This window comes from Phascolarctos cinereus, unplaced genomic scaffold (genome assembly GCF_003287225.1).
Source record: "Phascolarctos cinereus isolate Bilbo 61053 unplaced genomic scaffold, phaCin_HiC Scaffold_2;HRSCAF=192, whole genome shotgun sequence".
In the NCBI taxonomy this organism is placed as follows: domain Eukaryota; kingdom Metazoa; phylum Chordata; class Mammalia; order Diprotodontia; family Phascolarctidae; genus Phascolarctos; species Phascolarctos cinereus.
The window spans coordinates 113,249,910-113,258,777 of NW_027555625.1; the positions used below are offsets into that span (position 1 = coordinate 113,249,910).

General features: G+C 39.9%; 1 long non-coding RNA gene across 1 annotated transcript; it reads left to right on the forward strand.

Annotated features, from left to right (window-relative positions):
• The first annotated feature begins 6,890 nt into the window (after positions 1 to 6,890).
• Positions 6,891 to 8,553, forward strand: LOC110207705 (uncharacterized). Its single transcript, XR_002324289.2, has 2 exons — positions 6,891 to 7,163; positions 8,163 to 8,553. It is a non-coding gene; the product is annotated as an uncharacterized LOC110207705 (long non-coding RNA).
• Positions 8,554 to 8,868: the final 315 nt, after the last annotated feature.

Below are 8,868 nucleotides of genomic sequence, written 5' to 3' on the forward strand. Positions count from 1 at the left end.
ATTAAAAACATCCACCTCATTGGATGAGCCAGGCTTTTAAAATAGTTAAGCCTTAAGGGTTCCAAAAGACAGTAGTCTTGAGAGAACTTTGCAAAGGAGACCCCTTCAGGAAAGAAGGTAGGAAGGAATTTCTCCTATCCTTTCCCCTCTTTCCCCCTCCCCATCCTTATCCCCAAAGCCCCACTCCCACCCCATCCTCACACCAAACATGAGATCTAACAAAGATCTGCCCAATAGAAGATGCTCTAAACAGTAATTCAAAGTCAAGACATCACCCTGTGAAATCACTGGTCCTCTTTGAAAACAAAAGATGAATAACAACAATTCAAGTTCGAGGCATAGCTGCGAGGGATACGTAGTCAGGCATACACACATACCGTAAGGCAGTCACACAAGGCAGCAGCCACCTTCTTTTGACTAACCCAAGAGTATAAAGCAAATTGAGGGAGAAGTCCAGAGGGCTATATTGGAGTTGGCTTTGTTTAACTGTTTTTGTAATAAGGGGGTAGGGAGAGGTATATCCAGGAATGACTGTTTTCAAGACAAAAAGACAACTTATTTTTTCCAAAAAACAGTGAGAATCCATGGCTCTGGGCTGGTGCTTCTAAAGTGCAATTTATGTGGTTTCTATTGAGATAGGTGTGTTGCCAGATGAAGCCTTGCTGTAGCAAAGTTGTACAGATCCAGGAGTCTAGTTCACTAGGTGGCTTTCCCCAAGGATCTATATGTTTTTCCTGTGATGTATGTGTCCCTGGTAAAGTATTACACTTTGGGCTTTGCAACAAGCTGGCTGAAGTCTTGGGCACTGGGAATACTGAAGTCTTGGAGGATAAGAATGACTTGTCACATGATAATGACAGCTGCATCCTTGACAACATCTTCCTTATTATCTTGGATGTGGAGCATGTTTGAATAGTTGACTCCCAAGATAACAAGAGCTTCTTTGTTCATTTCTGAGTCATCTTGTTCTACAGATGACACCATTATTGAACAGTAAGGAACTAGTGTCTCAGTACCACCTGGCATTTGAGAGCTAAACACAGGCCCAATATCCTAAGATTCTGGTAAGAAATAGTGGTTTATCTTCATTGTACCAGCCTGTACCAGAGACCCTGGGACCCTGGCAGTCAATAAGGAAGATATAAGCCAGCCTTGGATCTTAAACAATTAATCGTGAAATTAGATCAGCCTAACAAAGTCAGTAGCTAACTGTGTAGAAGGCTGCTACCATTTCCACCACCGCTACCTCTCTTCCGACTAAAAGACTCTTAGTAGTTGCTACCCCAAGTGCCAGAAGAGAAAAGAAGGAAAGTTTGTCAGTTCAAGTCTTTTCATGCATATTCAGTTCCAGCTCAGAAATCTATTAAAAGGATATTTGTCATCACACAGTAAAGCAACATGAAATGGAAGAAACCTATGAGTGCTCTGAGGCCGGGAGCCCTGGGAGGGAAGGGCTCTCCATCCCAGAGATGAAGACCTCCTCCATCATGCATTTCAGGATATAGGCCCACCAAGACTCCACGTGGATACTGCATATACTCTAACTTACACTGGGAATTCTCATTGGATAATACCCCTATTATACTCTTTCCCTGTTTAACTATTTGGGGTCCTCAAATTAGCAAATTGACTAAGCTGCATTTTGAATGCATTGTCTCTCTCCTCAATCTAAAACGGTCTTCCTTTAGGGTCATGGGGACCCATCGCCTTTTCACTTGCTACACTAGAGTCATACAAGAAAGAATCTCAAAATTTCATTGCAACACAGATCTTATACAGTCCCACATGTATAGGCAAAAATCACAATTGCACCCAAATAACGGGTTGTGCAGATTTACAGTATTCATCAGAGATTTCTACTTGCCTAGAACATATGAAGTGCTGTCTTGGTGATTTCAAAGAAATTACTCAACAAAAAGGAAATTGTAATGAGTGGGTTTGACTCAAGCTAGTGCTCTATTAGTTTAGGTGTATTGTGAGGGAAAAAAAAAATGAGACCCCTGCAGGTCATTTAACAATTAACAAAATGTTTGTTTAGCCACAGGATACTGCGACATTTGGCTTAGGGAGACCTTGCCCTCCAACATTTCTAAATGGAAATGCATCTGATTGGTAGAGTAGCGTATGGGATATCTGCCAAGTCTGAAAGCCACCTACTCCATGTGAGTGGACCTTTTAATGCTGTGAAGTGACCAATAAGCCATATCAATATAGCCAGAGGCCACCAGGAAGCTGCACAGAGGGAGGAACAGATTGAGCCTTAGCCCCTGGGCCAATCAAGTCCAAGTCTGGTGCTTATGGGAGAGTGTGCAATGTTCAGCTACAACAAATCAATACTGGGTCCAAAGGGCCTGGGCCATTTTGCCCTCTCCTCTGCTCTGGACTCATACTCATAGATGGACTTTAAGCCTGTAAAATTCTTCTGAGATGCTGCAACAACATAAGGCACCCCAATTTTTTTTCCCCACAGATCCACATAGGAAATCCAGCTGGAGGGCTGGACAATATCTCCAATTGTCTCTTCCAACACAAGGCACAAAAAAATCTTCTGGGTCTTTGAAACAAACTAGGATAACTTAGATTTTCTCCAGGGATCCCTAAAAGACATAGGGCATCTAACTATGGATGTAGACAAAATCTCTGTATCACTTTCTACACAGAGACCAACAAAATATCCCCAAGGGTCCCCGTACTACAGTTAATCTCTTTGGATATCCAGGCAAATTTCCTCTGGATCCCTGTTGGAAGGGGCTCACCCATATTTCCCCAATAGATCCCTGCCACTGCAAGGGCAATTCTAACAGAATTCCAAAATCACCAAACAGTGGCATAATCAAGATGAGCTTGAGAGAAAAGAAAACAGAATCAGCTAAGCTGCTAGTATATTCAGGGCTCCCAAAAGGGATGAAGCATTTGGTATTGATTACTAAGAGTTTCTGAGCAGTCAGCAGGCTCACTGTCCCAATCCATACTCAGACTAGAAAGTCAGGTCCCCAGAGTGTTTCTTCTTTCTCCCCTCAGGGCTCTAGGGGTAACCCTGAAGAGCTGGGGTCATTTAGGAGTATCACTCATGAGTCCTCATTCAGTGTGTTCCCCCAACAGAGATTGCCAGTTAATATCTCCCCAATATCATTTATAACAAATGAACATCAATTAACTTTTTACAAAGAGGGATTTACTGAAACTCCATATCCCCAACCACAAGGGTTGGAGATGTCTTTCTAATGCCATTGCTCGCAAGTCCCCACTGGTTTATTAGTTTATGTCAATTACCTAGCTAGACTTAGTCAGATGCCCTTTCCTCAGTGTGACCAGATTGTCACTGGCTCCCAAATGCAGACATTGCTATCAACTAATATTGTTCCAGGGGTACTGCTATGTTGCTGATGGGATGTCAAAACCTTCTAACCTTTCAAAGTCCACAACGTTATCCAATTAACATTGATTAACTTTTATCAAGGGATATTTTCCTTGAGGATTTAGTAGGAATTGAAGTATAAATATCCCCTTCTCCAACCCCTAGGGGCACACTCTCCCTTATACCATCTTGATTCCTGAAGAGAATGGACTCAGGCTTAACTCATTTTCTACATAGCATTTACTATACCAAGTTCATTTCCAAATATGGCATAACCTCTGATTGAGTCTGTGCTACCACTGGACGGGGTCCCAAGGGTTTTTCCTTAGGTATCAATGCTGAACCAGCTGGCCACAAAACTCAACTTAGACTCTATTCCTGGATCTCCTGTTGACTCACTTTCTTGACTTTTAAAAACTCACAAGATCATAGCAATCTCTAATCTCCTTCACCTAAAAGATAGTAAATATCAATAGCTGGTAACAGCTAGCATTTATATAAGCACTTACTATGATTTTCTAGGTACTGCGCTAAGCACCTTACAATTATCATCTCATTTGAGCCCCACAACAACTCTGGGAGATAGGTACTATTATTATCCCCATTTTACAGAAATTGAGGCAAGCTTAAGTGACTTGCCCAGGGTCACACAGCTAGTATTTGAGATTGGATCTGAACTCAGGTCATTTTGATTCTAGGTTTAGAACTCTATCCACTGTACCATCAAAGTGCCCCTAAGAAGAAGGAAAGAATGGACAACAGAAACAGAAGCAACAGCAGGCCAAGTGTTCTCAGCTTCATGCCCAGGCAAGAGAAGACTCGAGGCCCCTCCCCTATCCAGAGGCACTCAGTAGCTTGTCCTCCTCCAACGCCAGCAAGTCTGGAAAAGAGCCAGTATGAAGAGACTCATCCTAACTGGGTAGTGTCTTTTTGAGTGCTCACCAATTCCATCCTCCTAGACAAAGAAGGTCCTCTTCCCCTATACTGTTGCAAGTGAATTTTTGGGAGAACATAACTGATTCCATTTTGTTCTATATCCACCATCTTGCTGTATATGACCCCTGCATGAAATGCAAGACAAGTTGACTGCAGTTGCTGATTTCTTTCAGTGTCTTCTTTTCCTCCTCTAATTGGTACAAAAAAGACTTAATAGGTTTTTAAAAAAAAAGAAAGAAAACAATTTCAGAGTCTCTGGATGTCCCTTTCTTTTATCTAGGCTGACAGGTAGTTCCTTTTGATTTAGCAAAACTAGCTATACTAGCAAGGACACATCTCTTATCTATCTCCTGATGCTAATGATATACATTTTCCTTAAGAAGCATACTATTTTTTGTTTTGTATGGCCAGCTGCATTGTTATGAGCAATCATTTTTTCCTTTGTTTCATATGTTTGCTTCATATAATTTATTTGTTTCATATAATAAGCAAATATCGTATGCTAAATTGTGAATGACAGCATTCTCCATCAACTCTTAGTGGGATATGCCACACTCTGAGTGTAATAAAGCCTGTCTTCATATTCATTCAGGCTTATCAGCCTTAGCTGGTCAAGTTGATTAAAAAAATAAAAAATCATGCAACAATACTTGGGAAATTGGAACCTGTTTGTAATATCTGCGCGGGTTTCAAATCCGAAGCACTTCCTTTCCATGTCATTATATTTTTCTAGAAGGCTTCCCACACCATCCTACATGGGGAACTGCATCAGCACCCCTGTTACATAATGACTTGCTGCGGTTGGATAAGATCATAGATTTAGAGCTTGTTATCTAATGCAGCCCTGTCATTTCACAGAGAAGAAAGTGGAAGACTAAAGAATGTTAAGTGACTTGCTCAAAGTCACGCAGGTGGTAAATGGCAGAGGTATGATTCAGAAAGAACCATTATGAGGCTTTATCATTCGCTCCACATGTATGATGAGCCTGCTGTATGTCATCTAAGGAATTCCATATGCTTCAGGGTTGTGACAGATGGTGCAAAATAAACAACAATGCCCTTCCAAATTAGGATGTTAATTCCAAGTGCAAAATGTAAATATTTGAGCAAGGAGAGATAATGTCGTAGAAAGTATTCTTCTAATAACTCCACAAGGTCAGCCCATGTCTTAGTTTTAGGTGAAAGTGAGGCAGTGATAGATCTTATTATGACATATATTTGGACCCCATAGAATTTCAGGAGCACAACACAGAACTCTTTGGGACTCTCTGCTTGTTTGTTTCAAGGTAGAGACAAATAGACTCAGTGTAAGCAATATAACTCACACTAACATAGCTCTTTATAATTATAAATCACTTTGCAAGCATCTCATTTGAACTTCCCAATATTATTATTCGTATGTGGCCATCATAGGGTGTGGCCGTGAGCAAGACTGTTCGACCACTCCTCAGTGCTCCCTTTGCCCTACTACTGGCTTGTCTGTTTGGGTATGCCAATACAAACACTCCTCCTTTGCTCTGTCAAAGTTCTATCAAAAGATCTGCCACTACCTCTATCATTTTGAGAGGCAGAACCCTGACTATATATTTTAGTGTTAGCACAGTGCCTAACAATATAGTAAATGCTTAACAAATGCCTGTTGACTTGCTATTGTTAGAACACTCTCTCCTTCTGGAGGTTGGGGAGAGGGGAGGAAGGGGTGAAAAAAGGGAAAGGCAACCTCTTCTATTGACTTATTTCCAATAAGCACAACCAAACTAGCAGAGGCCTACTATTAACATTGTTTATAAAGACAAAATAAACATTTAAAACAAAGAAAGCTAAAGACCTTTCTGGCCCGGAAGGAGTGTCTTTACCCTTTTAGGATGGAGCCCAAAAGGACAAAGGAGATATAAGATTATCACTTTGAGGTCTATAATGCAATACAGCAAGCATCTGTCCCAACACTTCTCAAACCCAATTGGCCCACGTAGCTTTGTTCTTAGAATTTTAGCCTCAGGGCTTTTCCTGCAGCCTATTTCATCTTCTTTGTACCTCATCAAGAGCTTACTACTGAAGTCTGGTCTCTGCCTGTCTTTCCCTGGAATTTCGCTTTTGTCAGATTGCCAGCTGTTTAACTATTTAAAACCCTGCCGCGGTATGATTAATTTTCAGTGCAGGAAATCTCAAATTGTCTCTCTAATTGCATCAGAGACAGATGTTCACACTTTGTTAAGAGATCGGGTACGGACACCCTGTTAACATGCTACCCATCATCTGTGAGTACATCCCTTAACAACACATTACTAAAAGGATGGTTAGTGAAGATCTAGAAAGTCAAGCAACGATCACAAAGTTGAATGGCTGCATCAATGACAGGTCAAGCTAGACTAATTTCATTTCCTATTTCAGAGGTTATTAGATTTACAGATCTGAAAACACTATAGATAGAATTTGCTTAGATTTTAGTGGAGTATGGAGTACTTGACAAAATCTCTCATACTGTTTGTCTCTCTGTGGTTGTTTTTAAAATAAAATTTCATTGATCTCTTATATTGTCCAGAATGTCATTATTAAGTCTACATTTGGTTGTACTCCACTATTATTATTTTTGTGTTGTGATCTGTAAAGGATATGTTTAACATCATTACTTTCTTAGAATTATCTGTAATTTCTGTTTCTTTGGAGGGCTTGGAATATGATATTCCGTAAGGCAAAGGAGCTTGGATTACAACCAAGGATCAACTCCCCAGAGAAGTTGAGCATAATCTTTTGGAGGGGAGATAGATATTCAATGAAATAGGGGAATGCCAAACTTTCCTGATGAAAAGACCAGAGCTCAACAGAAAACCTGATCTTCAAATGCAAGACTCAAGACAGGCGTAAAAAGGTAAACAGGAAAGAAAAAGCAGCAACACGTTATTCAATAAGGACAAATTGTTTAGATCCTACAAGGGAAGATGATACTTGTAACTCTTGAGAACTGTATCTTTATTATGACATTTAAAAGAGGTACACATAGACAAAGGGTATAGGTATAAGTTGACTTTGCTGTGATGACAAAAAGTCTAAGTGGTGAAAGTGGATTTAACTGGGAGAAGAGGAAAGGAGGAGGCAGAAAAGGGTAAATTATATCACATGAAGAAGCACAAAGACCTGTTACAGTAAAGGGAAAGAAGGGAGGGGGATGAGGATTGTTTGAACCTTACTCTCAACAGATTTGGCTCAAAGAGGGAATAACATAATCAGTTAGGTATAGAAATTTAACTTACCCTATAGGAAGTAAGACAGGAAAGGGGAAAGAAAAGGGAGGGAGCTGATCATAGGGAGGGCAGATTGAGGGAGGCTGTGGTCAAAAGCAAAAGTAGTGAGGAGGGAAAGGAAAAAAAGGAGAGAGGAAAGCATAAACAGAGGGGAAATCGGAGAGAAAGACACCGGTAGTAATCACAAGTGTGAATGTGAAAGGGATGAACTTTCCTATAATTTCTGTTTCTTAGTACATGGTTTATTTTTGTAAAGACACCATGTGGTGCAAAGAAATATTCTTTAATTTTCCAATTCAGAAAATACCATAAGCCTTTCAGCTCCAAGAGTGGAACACTGACTTCTATTACCCCTGTGCTGTTGCCCATATCTTTTTAGAATTCAATTCGCTTTTCCTTAATGAATTTAGATGCTATACTGTTTGGTATATATGTTTACCTATTGTTTATAGTTCATTGAAAATACAGTTTCCTTGTTTCTCTCTATTAATATTGTGAATTTTTATTTTAGTTTTGCTTGAGAGTGCAATTGCAATTTCTGCTTTTTTTTTTTTAGATTTACCTAATGCGTAGCAAATTTTATTGCAGCCTCTCATTTTGATTCTGTGTATGTCTTTGCTTTTCAGGTCTGTTTCCTGCTTGGTTTTAAGTCCCACTGCACAAGTCACTTAACCTCTCAATCCTTTAGAATCAATGATGTCAAGCTCCAACAGAAAGGGTGGCTGCTAATCCATACAGGAGGATCCCTTTGGGCTATATGCAGACTTAGTTTTAAAACTGTATTTATCCTGTTTTGGAAGGAACACTTGGGAGTATTACAGCATACATGTTTGCCGCCTCTGCTCTAGATAACCCTCCAAGACTAGAGGTTGCAGAGAAAGTCCTGGACTGTTTTGTTGGAAGGAATTTCCTTATCTGGACGTTTTCTGTAACAAGGAAATCACCATTTCAGCCCTATCCCTTCTTATATATTGTTGTATTTTGTTTTCTTGATAAAGTCTACCACTCTTTTATGGATTGTTTCGTTATGAGCATCATCTTTGTGTTTTCTTCATTCATTTCTTTAGGATAGTTTAACATTTTTTTATCTCTTCTCTTTTAAATCAGTAGTTTTCTCCGCCATTAGTTTTGCTTCAACTACTTGATGCTAATCTGTTCCCACAGGCTATCTTTCCCTCCCCCATTCCCATTTGCCTACCCTTTCCCTAGTGTTTGTGTTTTACTTCAACTATTTTTTTTCTTTTATTTATTTAATTATCTATTTCTTCTACTCCTTTGTCCCACGTCTTTCCCCTCCCGGTTAAGTGATTAGTTCAAAATCTTCTCTCCCTT